The sequence below is a fragment of the Ixodes scapularis genome, unplaced genomic scaffold, assembly GCF_016920785.2.
Source record: "Ixodes scapularis isolate PalLabHiFi unplaced genomic scaffold, ASM1692078v2 PGA_scaffold44__24_contigs__length_19508400, whole genome shotgun sequence".
NCBI classification, from domain to species: domain Eukaryota; kingdom Metazoa; phylum Arthropoda; class Arachnida; order Ixodida; family Ixodidae; genus Ixodes; species Ixodes scapularis.
Window position 1 is genome coordinate 2,424,741 of NW_024609873.1, and position 15,343 is coordinate 2,440,083.

Consider the following 15,343-nt stretch of genomic DNA (forward strand, 5'->3'; position numbering starts at 1 on the left):
GGCTGTTAGAGCCTCCGCAAACCGTCCGCCCGTAGAGCAAACCACGGCAGAAAGGGCACCTGCCCATACACCCCTGCTGTTACGCCGCTGCCAGGGTCGCGGTAGGCAACTGCACAAGACTCCCACAGCGTTGCTGGGCAAAAATTGCGAAACTGCACCGGAGAGCGAGCTAAACGCGATGGTCGGAAACACGTTCCAGGCCGTCGTACTACTACAACTGACCAAATACTGCTCGGTCAAACGAGTGCCGCCAGAGCCATTGCACATTCTCAGTACCGACACTTCCAAGCTTCGTCCAAGAACTGCGTCAGACCGCCGAGACGAACGGCTATGATGTGGTAAGCCTGTGCAATCAAATCAAATCGTTTCACTGTGTTGAGTCGGTGTTTGTGCGCGCCCTCCTCGCCCGCAGCCCCACTACAGTGACTGACAAAGCGAGAATGGCAGGGCGTGTCTTGCAAACGCCTGGCCTCCAGCGTGTGCTCCGTGCCTTCTGTCGTACTTTGGCTGCACGAGACACCGAAGCGTCGTTGAAGATAGGACGCTCGCGCGGGGGGTGGGGCAACCGAAACTCCTTTGTGCCATCCTCACCTTGCCAGTGGCAATGGTGTTTCTTAGTGTTGCGCGAATATCCAAATTTTGCAACAGTAGTTTCGAATAATATGCTACTCGATATTCACTTCGAGATGAACTACAATAATCTTACTTTTCTAAGCGTTAACCTTGACGGGTTAGCCTTGATGAGTGTGTTTTTCACCGAGCCCCCGTGCACGGCGAAGAAGCATGCTTCCCCGCAGTGCACGGGTGCTCGACAAGAAGCGAACTCAATGGGGCTAACCCGCCGCAATTACGCGGAAGTATATGTTGGGCGGCGATCTCTTGACAACATCCACTCCTTCCTGCTCATTTACTTTTGTTTGTCATTTAAGATGGAAGTGAGAGAATACGCTTATAGCCAGCAGATCTATAAATCCCGTCGATTAGGATAGCTGCAACAAATGTATCGTTTATGTGCCACAGTTTATATAGTTATATTAAAGTTAACTAAAGCTAGATGTGGAGAAGTGGAACGTTGGGAACACTCTTCATGAATTCAGCTGAATTTTTGTTCAAGCATCGTGCACAGTAGTGAAAGACTGAAAAACTATTCAATATTCAATTAGATAATATTTGGCCAAAACCACTATTTGCTTCAACCTCAGAATCCACTGTTCGCGCATGCCTAGTGTTTTTATTAAAGTTCTTTCCTTCGTTCAGAACAGTTGCTTTCTAATTCTCTCTTGTTTGCACTCTCCTCGAGGCTCGAAGGCTTTTCGAAGCAAAGTCCCAGGGTTCTAGGCCTAGTGCATGAACAGCATACAGCACAACCGAAGAGGTGGGGAGGGCACATGTGCTTTTTTTCCAGACTAAATTAAAGGCTACTGACAATGAAGACTACAGCTTACGTCAGCACACCTACCACGTTCCGGCCGGTTGTTCTTCATCAGCTGTTTAGTACTCCCATGCATAAACGTGGTAAAGTGAGACGAATTTCGTTAAATATTGAAATTTCTAAATTTGCTATATCAATTTGTACTGATTGCTTTGTGGAGTTATAAACAAAAAAGTATTGCACAAATATATCTGATGATTCTTAAAGTTCTATTATGCAATCATTCCTCAGATGTTAGTTAGCTGAAAGCACTTAATGACAAGATTAAGAGATTTGAAAAGTATTACTGATAGCGCAGTCACTGTGATTATTTAATTTTTTTCTTGTTAGTGATTATTTCTTTAAAAAGGGGTCCTGTCTTTATCTCAATAATACTTTGTAATCTATATTTTTTCAGTTAAAAAAATACTGCTATGAAATTTAAAGGGCAACTCTGCCTCATTTTTGTTTTTGAAAAACAAAACAATGGAGTCCTCTTCAGTATCACCTAGGAACACATGACAAATATTGCAAACCAGTTCAGTCTAAATGTTTCTTAAATGGTCCGGCAAGCTTTGGAACGTGCCGAGTTGCCGAGATCGGCTGACTTTAGCAGGCGAACTGAGGCGCAATCAACAGCGCAGTCAAGGCTACAGTGTTAGCGTAGACAACACTGAGCAAAACGTCATCAACGTTGCTACTTTCGTTTGTTTTTACTTTTCTGGGCAAGCATAAGAGGTGACATCAGCAGTGTCTCCTCTCGGCATTGGCAAGTTGCATCGGCTCGGCGGTGTCCACGTAATCGGCGTAACATGCCTGCGCAACGTGCTTCTCGGCCTTCAGAGCCGTTCGACCATCCCGCCATCTCCCTTGTCCCAAACGCTGCTGTTGTCTTATCGGCTGTGTACACATTTACACTACGCGTGCAGACTGATGCAGCACTTGTGCAGACACTGTCAGATATCGTAGACACCAAAACGTGGGGAAGACTGTGGTGCAGACGACACTTGCACCTTGTACACGCCGGCCACAATGGTGGCCAGCCCCGATTCCACCTGCTGTTGCGTAGAGAATTACGTGACCACTAGTACCATGTGGTAGCCATGTTTTTGGTGACCCGAAGCCAATGTTTTCGACGAAGGCGAAGGTTCGGTTTCAATTTCTGCTGACGTTCAAAATAAGACTTCACGAGATATATCATGATTTTAGAGAAGCAAATGACATTAGTGCTTTTATTAGCGCCTTTTAATTTTGTTGCGGACAAAGCAACCTCACCCTTCACACTACTATGTATATATATTTCACATTGTGCCCCAGGTTACCAGGTTAACCCCTCTGCCTTCTTATTCTGTCTGTAGTCCTCTATTTTGTCTTATTCTGTCACAGTTTATTGCCCAGAATTTTTGGTTGGCAACAAGGCAGGGGGGGAAGGCGGATGTGTTCCTTGGGACGTTTTGAGGCTTGCTGGGGTTCCCTAAGACGAAAAAGTTTGAGAACCCCTGCTCTACGTCATTAATCGTGTTGACTGAGACATGGCTGAATGACACCATTCTCAATTACAACGTTTCGGTCAGTGGGTCAGATTATATTTTTTATTGGTTTACCAAAGAGGTGGTGGGGTGCTCGTTGCAATTTGCAAAGAGCTCCTTGCTATTCGCGGCTCAAACTAACTAAGGAGGCGTCACTCATTTTCCAAAATGGCGGTTATAGTGAGGGTCGGAGATGTGCGCCGCTGCTGAGCCTGTCTACTGTGCTGGCTTCAATGAGCGACACAAATTATGTCTGGCAATACAAGGAAGCTAAATCACCTCTTTATCCTGAAAACAAAAACAATATTTAGCGTAGTATTTATGCAAGGATGGGCGTTTTAATTCTGGAGCGGAACTAAAGCTAACCTCTATTTTGGATTTAATTTCTCGATATAGGTCTTAATTTCGAATTCTTTCATTGCTCAAGATGTGTCTCACATCGTCACTATTTAGTTAAATAAGTTGTCCGTGAAAACTTTATTTTGTTCGATTCAGGCACTTCAAATATTTCGGAGATTTCAGTGTCCCTTTAAAGACGGGTCTTTCATACACCTCAGAGGTAACATAGAATATTGTAGTTGTTGAAACAATCAGTGCCGATATTTGTGCACTTTTGCTGTCTTCTCTCGCTCAGATAATTGTCATGAGAAATAATGAGCTGCGGGCCTTTTAATGGGTTTTGGGGTATTTAGATGACTAACTGATTTAACATTATTCCCTGCACAAGAATAAGAAAATAATTCAAATTTTTACAATATGTCCACAAAAGGTATAAATTAATAAATGCTGTTCTCACTACAACAACCCAAAGACAAAATCCGAGTCAGACAGCTGAAGTGTGTGTGTGTTTTTTAGACCAACGCGTGACCACGGGACTTTCTATTGCATCCAGTGTTTGACTGTTTGTCTATCTCGATAACGATGTCAGAGATTTTCATATGTTAAAAAGAAAAAAATATATATATACCTTTCTGGAAAGACTACTATGGTTAAATGGCATATTTTTCTGATCGTGACATTAATTGGGGGCATACATTGCCATATCTGTAATAATAATAATATTAATATTAGAATTCAGATATTTTAATACACAATTCAAGCTCTAATATAATTTGCTGCTTATGATCTAATTTTAAATGTGCAAACAAATATGACAATCAAAATCATCACTGACGCCAAATGTAGCATTTTTAATTAACAAGTTATAAAATAAAAATAGTCTAAAATGGATCAAAACATTCTCGCTAATCTGAGAAATTCATGTAAAATTACATTAACTGTGGGTAAAGCATATTTTGCTATCAAAGTTACGACTTTTGACACTCGGCAAGAGTTACAAAGTTGCCGCCAATATCCTTCCAAATGCCCCAAAATGCAAAAAATAAAAATAAACAAAACAAATTTTTTTTTATACTACCAATCTTTTCATAACATTTAGTTACTTTCATTTGTACACACCATCGTTTTGCCAATCTCAGTGATGTGATTGGCCTAAGTCATTTTGGAGCACCTTTCGGATCAGTCAAAACTGCATTTTAGAGCAGCAAATCTGGCCTTTGTAGCAACCAAAACAGTGTTTTGGAACAGCGAAAGTGGCTTTTGGAGCAGCCAAGACAGTGTTTCAGAGCAGCAAAAGTGGATTTTGGAGCAGATATTTATAAAATAAAAATATTCCTTTTAAATGCTGTACAAACGAAGGGCACTTTGTGTCGTATTGTGTTCTAATGTGACAAGTTGTGACGGACGTCGCTGCTTGTGTGTTTAGTGCTGAAACATCCCATGTTTAGTGCTGTATAGGCATTGCCAAGCAATTCCGAAAAACCACTTGCCACTGTTTTACTGGTTCCCAACGTGCCAGATTTTCGTCAAAAGTAATCAAACGTAAAACAATAAATAGCAAGCGTCCTGGCTGGTGCCTCTGTCGTGCAATCATGTTCGCATGCACGTGAGGGCAACTTCGGCACGCTTGCAGTTGCGCGTGCTTCGTCGCGCGAGCGGGGACAACGGCTGTTTGATCGAAATCGAAACCACGCCAATTCGCTCCGTTGCCAACTGATTCCCAAAATCGCATGCAAAATGTTAACTGTCGAGCATACGACAAGAAACAGTCCAGCGGCGAGTGCATGCCAGGCCAGCAAAACAAGTACAAGGTGAACACACACACAAAAAAAAAAGAACCTGAGCGCATCGATGCAAGACATTGCAAGCCAGGGTCAAAAGGTTCTCGGAGCGCTTTGTGCAACGACTGAACTCTGGACAAACAAGTGCGGTGCGGGTTCAGCGTGCAGACATTGCCTTTTTTGCTTTAGCTCACTTCTCTTTACCAACTTTCTTTCGTGGCAGATTTTTCATGTACCGGGGTCCATCTCGAAAGAAAGCCCACCGAGAGAAACCTAGGTAATCAATACTTCAACATAGCAGTCTTTGAGTTAGAGGGACTTTTGTAGTAACATATGGTTTAAACAAGAACAGGAATGTTGATGAAAACGCAGCAGTACTTAGTTTCATTTCAGAAAGTGCCATATCTGCAGCGATGTGGGGACGGCAATACCTGACGTCGCACAAACACGGTGACTGGAAGGCAGGGACCAAATACAGTCTTCCCATGGCCATTGCTTAAGTTTCAGGAGCGAGTGCTTCAGCACACAAAGTAACTCTCGCCACGCAAAAACGTGGTCTCGTTTCACAACATATCAGCATGGCTGGTACCTGCTATGCTAGTGTCGGAGCATCTGCACACACCCGCGTCTATCATTGAAAATATTTTAAAAAAGAGGCGAGAGGATACTCACGAGACGACAAGAGCGCGAAATGCGAGACAGCGGGAAAACCATGCAGAACCATGCAACACACGCATGCTCAATTACGGTACTCAGTTTAGTTTCAATTTTGAAAGGCGACCGAAATTGTTTTTTTGGCACAGGCTTGGCGCAAATTAAATTTTTTTGGCAAATGTAGCAGGATGTAGCAGGGTTAGCCCCTTGGCACAGTTTGGCACAATTGGCGCAGCACTCACATCACTGCAATGCTGCAGCCTTTCCAGTTTGGAGGGACGCCTACCTGCTTGCACCTCTGCCCACTGCAGCACGTTGCATTGGCGTTGGAAGTCGGTGAAACAGTTGTGAGCTTTAGAATTGCGTATACGAGCGAAAGCAAGCGCTGTGTGTTTGCGTTAACTTTGCGTGTTCCACACTGCGCATGTGCGGAGCCCAAAATTGCGGTCTTGGATTGGCGCAAGGCGATAAGGTGCACACACAACGTGGGGCACGCAACTTAACGCAAACGCACAGCACTTGTGTTTGCTTCTATAAGCAATACTAAAACTCTCTAGCAAGGTACAATCCCATACCCGCTGCAGCACTACGTTGGGACAGTTGAGAGTTGTTTGCGTTCGGAAATGACATTTCGTGAGCCCTGATCGCGAGCAGTTCTGCCGTGCCCGCTGAACAGAAGAGTCGGGGGACCCTCACTAGAGCGTTTCCGGTTTCCGCCGTGGGAGGGCGAGCAGCGAGCTGGAGACGCAAATACACATCAATGTTAGTTCTCTCTGGAATGCAGAGTTCTGTTCTTGAAGTGTGGTGATAGTGATGTCATTGTTGGAATTTTCTACCGTCCTCCTAATATGAATGGTACATACACGCGTGAATTCCATCAAATTGTGAGTGAGATGTTTACGCATTTCCCTAACAGTGCAATAATTATACTCGGTGACTACCTTTCCTGGCTATCTATTGTTATCAGTGATACAGAGGCGCACACCTTTCTTCAGTCATGCCTCGAGTTCCCATTATCTCAACTTGTTACTCAACCCACATGGTCATCTTTCGCTTCTGTCATCAACATTCTTGATTTAATTTTGACGAACAATCCTGACACTTGTTCCGACATAATTAATCCAGACAGGCCTTCCAATCATGACGTTATCACTAGACGCTTCGTCCTTTCGATTAAAGAAAGGACTACTATTAAGAAGAGAAGGTGTTACAGCAAAGCGAATTTGATGGCCTTAACTCTGAACGATAGCTTTTTTCCGAACATTTTTTGAGTAAATACTTGTCACGCTCACTTCAAGAGAAATGGAATTTGTTGAAAAATACTCAGGCTAATGTAATTAATAAGTTTGTTCCTGTCATATCCATAATAAGCAATAGCAGCATACCTTTTGGTTGAAAAAACAACTTCGACTGCTTAACAATGAAAAGAAACAACTGTTCAGGCGTGTTGACAAGAGCAGGCTATATAGATTAAGAAGTGTGTTCATGACTACCAATCACTTCTTAAACCCACTCGTCGGCACTTCTCCCATCATGATTTGTCATCCATGCTAGTAAATAAACCCCGTGGGTCTAAGTGCGACTCGCAACTCTAGCATCTGTAACCCTGCCCCCCCCCCCGCCCCCCCCCTCCCTCCCTCCCTCCCCCTCCATCTTATCCACTTTCCGCGGCTGAAGAGCATGCTGGACGCTAATCCCGAGTTTGATCTGATGGAAGTTAAGGTTAGTGAAAACTGTAAACGACTTAATTTTCGCGAAGACCTAATTTTTGAGCGATTTGCCCACAATTCACGAAAACTAGGTCCCGTGAACAATACCGGTAAAATGTAAACACATTGCGATCTATATTGAGCTCCCACCACGTCGCAAAAATTAGAACCCGTGAAATATTCCGAAGATTCAGCTTTGACCTAAATCGCGAAATATTTAGCCCGCGAAAAATAAGTCGTTTCAGTACTTTGCCAAGCTTGAGCAACTCGAGAGTGACTTCCAATCTCAGATTAAAGATATCAAAGAACTCAAACCATGTTTTGCACTTCTAACCAATCCTTTTATGGTCATGTGTTGAGTGGCATCTTTCCAACAATGGAAAGCTTTGTTGGCACTGTTGGAGCTTTCAAAGTGAAGCTCCAAGGAGTCAAGGGACTGAAGATGATTACACGGTCTGTGGAGACGGTTGAATTCTGGCGGCAGGTGCCAGAAGCAAGGTATCTCCAGGTCAAGCATGCGGGCCAGAAACGTTTCTCAATGTTAGGACCCACCTACTGTTCTCAACAATGAAAGCAGTGAAGTAAAAACAGTGTGTGACCGTTACGGACAAACATCTAACTGAGCTGCTCCGGTCTGCAACCCCGTCATTTGAGCCAGACTTCAAGGTGATTGCTTCATGAATGGGGAAGCGCAATGCAGAGGCACAATGAGGAATTGCAGCATGACTGGCCTTCAATGTGCTCACCAGCTTTGTTGAACGAAATAAAAAAAACTTGCTTTTTCTTGCGGTTCTAGACTGAAAAGGTTATTTTTTTCATGGCTCTTTGCCTCTTTGCATATGCCTGTATTTCAAGTTTCATATATCGCTCTAAAAAAAGTTTAGACCCCCCCCCCCACTTTTCTGATTTTCCTCTTCGATGTGGCTCTTCGAAGTTTAGTGGTCTTGCTTGCGGCTCTTAGGCCAGGTCAGCCTGGCCACCCGTCATAGATTCTGGATTCTGGAAAGTAGTCAATTCAAGTAATCATCCTGAATTAACTCTTGCCAACGCTAATGGCGTTATGATTCCCGAGTCAGAGTGTGCCGAGTTCTTAAAGATTTTTTTTCGCATCGATATTTACTTGTGAGGAAATTACTTCAGCTCCAAGTTTAAATACTTTTCTGACATTTTCATGCCTGAGATTGAAGAGGCTGGCATTTTTTCTTTACTAAATAAACTTAAAAGTTTTTCTACCTACAATCACTTTGGTTTTGTGGGTTCTTATGAAAGCGAGGAGTCGCGAGCGCAACGATATATTATATTTTACATATTTACAAAAAAAAAGGAAATCAACGTGAAGGTTGTTCGTCCGTAGGTAAGGCCGAACACTGGCTCACTCTCGTGCTATCTATATTTTTTTGCGTGCCTCTCGCGCATCCCTGCGTCCTCTTCTTCCTTGTGAGCGTAGATCCTACAGTTTCAATAACAAAATACCTAAAAATATGTCTCAAAGTGCCTGTGGGATTGTAACAGCCCTTTTTTCACAATCATTATCAACTGGTTTAATCATGCAAGACTAGCGCATAGCTAAAGTAAAACCCATCTTTAAATCCGGTAATCGCTCATCACCACTATATTATTGATGCATCTCGCTAACCCATCTGTAAGCTCCTGGAACAAGTCATACATTCTCAAGTCATGAACTACTTAGAGGACTATAACATTGTCTTCAAACACAGCATGGTTTTCGCAGGGGTTACTCGTGTGACACTAGACCTGCTGGATTTGTTCAGGACTTACACTCATCTGTAGATGCAGGTATTCAGGTTGATGCAATGTTTCTCGACTTTTCCAAAGCCTTCAACCACATTCCTCCCCCCTCTAAAACTTACCATATCCACCCTCATGTTCTCCATGGATAAAACCTCTCATCTAGACTCCAGGTGACCTCTGCTTATAATCTAACTTTTTCTTTGTTTAAGTGACGTCTGGAGTTCCCACGGGGCAGAGTGCTTGGTCCCTTACTTTTTCTTATCTATATTAACAACTTACCCAAGTGAGTTTCTTCCCGAGTTTGACTAGTATTTGCAGATGACTGTCATTTATCGTAACCCTTCTAGTAACACCGACAGCCAAGCCCTTCAGTCCTACCTTGATGCAATAAGTGTGTAGTGTTCAACCTAGCTAATGTGACTAAATCTCTACAAAACAAGGAGTATTATCTCAAATCATAATCTCATACTTTCTAAATAACAATGTAGTCAGTCATTTCTACATATAAGTACCTAGGTATTAATTCTCAGCCTAATTTAAAATGGCACTACCATATTAATTGTTCACTTGAACTCAGCCGGTGCAACCTTGAGTGGGCTCCTTCTCACTTAAGAAAACTTTCCTACATCACACTAAACTGCCCCAAAACTGAATATGCTTCTGCTATATGGGATCCTGACCAGGCCAACATCATGAAATAACATTGAATCGCTGCAAAACTGTGCTATTCATTTCATTCTTCTGATTATTTACTGTGTTCCAGTGCGACAGGATTAAAAAATTGTTCCCAGTTGCGACCCTTATCACATCGCCGGTCACTCGCTCATCTAACACTGTCCCACAATCTTTATCATCATGCTTCGCTTCACAATGATTTCTTTCAGGCACGTCACAATTCTTCAAGCCAGGATCACTCGTATAAAGTTAAGAGTATCACATGCCACTCACCTTTTAATACACAATCATTCATACCGCAAACAATAATTAATTGGATTAACCTGCCAGCACACATAACGACTGAAGATGAGATAACAAAATTTTAAGAGTTCATGTGCACTGACAATAACATCTAGTTTTTTTTTTTTTTTGTTCTCTCTTGTCTACTTATCTGTACTTATATTGGGCAGGAGACCGAGCTATAGCTTTATCAAGGTTGTTGTCCCTACAGCCTAGTGTTTACCAACACAGCATTACAAAGAAACTGAACCTCACCTAGCAGAATCTGGGCCCAAGCGGTATTGGAATTGTCATCTTCAATTTCTCGGATCAAAAACGAACAATAAAATATGGTTTCTTGTTCCCACAGCTGAAGCATACTATTAGAGGTGTGACTGTTTGATCTCGTCCCCAGTATCTTGTTCAATGGTTTCTCATGATTCTGTTCATTCTGTTTTGCAGTCATACTTAAATTATTTACTTTCTGTGTTCTTATATAATCCCCCCTTCCCCTATGTAATACCCTCCCTTAGAGCACAAGGGAGATAGAAACAGCAGCACCAAATGCCAAGTCAAGATTTGGTAGAGAAGAAAAGGTTTGTTGTGGAAACTATTTTCTTTTTGTGAATTCCTAATTTTGGATTTTTGTTTCTTTGTTAACTTATGCTAGGGCCACCATGTTCATTGTTCGCTCTACCCTGTCTGTTTTCCTTTTGTTTCGTTATTTATGCAATTTTTATTGACAAGATTTCCAGATACGTAGACTCTCATTAATCCAAACTCCACAAAGCCACAAAGTTTGTTTGAATCAGACATGTACAAATTACTCAAAAAAGGTAGTTAAGTTAAGTTACTGAGTATCGACGCCAAAAGTAATTGGAGTAGAGTAGAAATTACGGATTTGTAATAGTAATTGAGTAAACTACTATCTACTGGAAAAAGTAGCGAGTTACTTTGAAGTTACTTTCGAAGTTACTTTTTTATATTTTTGTGGTAGCAAAATGAGCAGCAGTTTTGAACAATGAAAAACCCTGCGAGCCTAAAATAAATGCAGTCTATTTATGGCTTGCGTTTTCGCCAAAATAGTTCATTCGCTCGCAGAAGCGATTGATTTTCAAAGTTCTTGACAGGAGAGTTTTCCCCTTTTCCCTCTAAGGTCGTCCCCAGCCAAGCTAAATAGACGTTCCACCTACGGGCTGGATGGAACGGCAGCGTTGAATTTGAGAAACAGGCTGTGCAGGGTCGGGTAAGCGAGTGTCGGCATCTTAGGTGTCCATGACTAAACACGTGAGGTTTGCCTCGGGTAGAGTGTCTTTTATGACAAACTTTCCTCCTTTTTTTTTTTCTTCGTCAAGTTGAGATTGTTATGACTGGCCCCTCTTTATTCCGGCGTCGTTCTGAGAGTACGCTGAGCGAGTGCACCAGACCGTCAAGGGTTTAAGTCTCGCGCCACGACGATGAGATCATCCGGACGACTGCGCGTCCCGTTGTATTGCTAGTGCTACGCTACTGAAAAAAAAAATTTTTCGGTTTAACAGAAGATGAAAAGAAGTATACTTCGCCGCTGACGCCGGGTCCAACAAAATGATCTCCCAAGGGTAACTCGCAATCCTCGCCGGCGAGTACAATATTCTGATGCGCCTGACACGCCTGACAAGTAAATCGTTTTTAACAAAGAGGAGGTCTCCCAGGCATGGATGGTCGGAAGGACGCAAAGGATTAAGTGAACAAGCATCGTCGCTCGTATACAGTTGCAGATGGAAGCGGGAACGTGCTCCCATGAACGGATTATCCGTACCAGGGTTTGTGCGCGGGGGAGTCCGGCTTTGCAAAGGCGTATGCGCTGACGACAAGGCGACCATGGGAACAGGCGCCCAGCTGCGAGGTCATTCCAGTGGCGCCTCCGGTGGAACCTACCGCTTGAGTCAGAACTCACCGGATTAGGTCAATACCCGACCAAGGCTTGTTAAATTAAGCATCTCTTCCTGCGTTCGTGCGTGCCGGTGTTATATTTTGGCTGCTCGTCGCCACCTTGGCCCAAGGACGCCTTCCCGAATAAGGGGGCCCCTTGTTCGGGAATGCCACTTTATCTGCCGGCGTCTTATTCATTTCTGCGCTCAAACTTTCGTGATGGGCAAAATTAGCACTATATAATTTCGAAAGTAGTTAGTAATTTGAGTAGAAGTTACCTGAAAAAGTAGTTAAATTAAACTACTAATTACCCAAATCAAGTTGTAATTGAAAGTTACCAAGTTACTCGAAAAAGTAGTTAAACTACAGTAGTTTGAGTAGAGTAGTTGAACTACGTCCAAGTCTGGTTTGAATTATCAGAAATTGATCTCAACATGATGCAAGAAAATTATAATTTGTCATTTGAATGGCTACTTATACAAATAGATATTTGATTATCTCCCCTACATGGGCCTACTGATCATAAGAAGGTATGTCACACATGAAACTACTGTGAAATTTATGACACAAGTTTACTTATTTCTCAAAAAATATTGTTTCTTGCGGACTGTTTAGACAAAACATGACAACTCAAGACAAAACTTTGTTCATCAAGCCAAGAAGTTTTCTAATGTGGACTACTAAACAGTGGACACATGAGCAATGAAAACGGGCACCGCGAGGCAGTCTTCATAGCAGCTTGTGCGAGCGCTGGTACGTGGACATATGCCATGCCGCTACGTCACAGCGTCCGGGCAAGTTGCCATGGCGATTTCCGCACGGTGCCCGTTTTCATAGCTCGTGTGGGCCCTGATTGAGCCCCGTTGAGTGCGCTTCTCACCGAGCACCAGTGCACTGCGGAGAAGCAACACCCCTTCTCTGCAGTGCACTAGTGCTCCGAAAAAAGCGCACTCAACGGGGCCGCAAGAACAGAAAGTATGAACTACACGAAAACACCGCTCGAATTAAGCAGCTTATGAATACATTAAAAACACTGCGGGACAACCAACACTTTGAAATCTGTTTGAAGATATTAGAAGTACAAAATATCCGAGTTTGAATTATCGCGAGCCTATCGTATCTGAGGCCCGTCTTGAAAACCTTTTGAGATAAGCGACATGTATATGCATTGTGCCTATCAAAGTTCATGCCATGACAAAAAATATTTAGACTTAACTGATATTTTGAGATAGTCAAGTTCAAGTTAATCAGAAATAACTGTAATGGCTTCTCAGTCGTAGTTTCACCACTGAGAACTTCTGCCTGAACACGTCATAGCCACTGTTGGCGAAAGTGTCAGGTTGCATGGTCCGTTGACCAACAACTTTAAAGTTTGTTAACTAAGTCCTCTCTGATAAATGTCGCCTGGCCTCTGCCGTCAATAACGCCGCGGATGTGAGCATTGCTCTGATCAGTCATGGCCCGGCTCCGCAACGTTGGCAGCAGAACGCTCGAAGACCGGTACGATATTGTGCTACCTGCTGCGAAGATGTCGGCAGCTTCCTGTTGAACTCCCTGAACCAATATCAAAGCTCGCCAAGTCGGACTGCACATTGACAAAGCATGTCCTCCCATGCATTTGGGACATCTCACATGATTGTGGCAGTCCTTTGACCAATGTCCTCGTTTGGTGCAGCAAACGCATCATGTCTTGCGTCCACCTTCTTTTTTTTCTCATCCAATGGGATCATAGAAGTGCAAGCAGTGGTACAATGATTTTCTTCATAAGAAAACAAGCACATTTTGTATGCTCCACTCGTTTGCAGCACTAGCATTGCCGACGAATGAACAATTTCCCTTTATTTTATTCATTTATTTGGCCCAAGCAGGAGTGAATGTAATGTTTAGACACAACTAAAGTGCTAGAGCCTGATTGTGAGTAAGTGTTCTCATGCTTGCTGGCCTTTGCTCGGCTGCCACTGACTGTTCCCTGCTCCCAATTTCCATAGATAGAAAGTCCAAGAGTTTCGTCAGCCTCACTGTTGACGATTCAGAAGCAGTATTCAAGTATGTTCCTTTGCCAGTGGCCCTAGTGGCAGAAACTCAGAGCCGTGTCCCGCAGCTATTGAGTCGACGAAGCTCGATCACAATGTCTGTTGGAAGACTGGACAGACGAATGTCTTTTACCAGAGTGGCATACAGTATTCGCGACTCCAGCGACCTATAGGGGGCGCCACCACCAAACAAACATGGCGGCTGAGTCCAGGTCGCGTCGGCTCGGCCGGGCCGCCTGAATAGGTGGTGCGTTCAATTCAACAGATTTTCTTCTGTTTAATGCCCAATTTTTTAGGTATTTGAACTGAGACGGTTAAGTGTAGCCGGTGCAGATAAACTTGCAAAGCATAGTTTTGTTTTGCCGGTGGTTTTTTTTCTTTTCATGTCAAACTTTCGTTTAGGAGATTTCGTTCAAAACCGAAACTATGGGCTCTGGAGAGGCGGTAATGTACTAATCGGTTTTGATCATCTAAGGAAAGCGGCGATGACTACAGAATTGTTCCACAGTGAGTAACTTTTCAGATAACTCGCATGCCTCGACCATGCGACTTATCTGTCTGCGAAATCGAGCTTTTGTGCGTATCCGCGTTTAAGAAACAGCTCCAGTCGTCTGCTCGGTCAACAACACAGGCTGCAGGAAAATTACAAAAATTAAGCAAGCGCTTCTTGAGCCAAGGACCATGTTAACCCGCTGGCGCCCCACTAAGCAGCTGATACTCGTATTTCAATTCAGGTTTTAGTAGCAATCGAGAAGTCATTTCGACGAGCGGGTTGTGTATTATATTACGTACTATGTCCCACTAAGGCGATATTAGTATATTCTTGGGTTAAAATATGAGCTTAGTTGACTAGTTATTAGGTGAGCTGCTGAATAAAAGTATATCTGACAGACAGAGAGGTATTACTTAAACTTAGCCAAATGGTTCTATAGCCGGCAGCACAGAGACAAACTGAAGAGAGTCTTCATCGAACATTCACGCAGAACCTCTCTGCATTGAGCTTTGCTTCGAATCCTGAACGGAGAAAATGAGTATCTTTTGTGTCCGGTCAACCTGACCGATGTAGACGTATTTTCCTGCTGGCTTCGACGTCCTCGTAATATAAATATTGGTGGCGCGATAGGTCAAAATGCCGTGACAACATCTAACGTTGCGAGACTCGTCCCCCACCTTTTGAAAACAGATAATTTCCCTCATTCATCATTTGCAGCGAGCATGTTTTCCCGAATCAAGTGATTGCGAAATCAGCCCAACTCCTTCATTGTGGTCCAGAGGCTTTTTCGGTGAA

At 43.3% G+C, this 15,343-nt stretch overlaps 1 protein-coding gene across 1 annotated transcript in view; it reads right to left on the reverse strand.

The window, feature by feature from the left end:
- LOC121837508 (protein Abitram-like) overlaps window positions 1–15,343 on the reverse strand; it is a 101,861-nt gene that overhangs the window by 6,485 nt on the left and 80,033 nt on the right. The window lies entirely within an intron of this gene.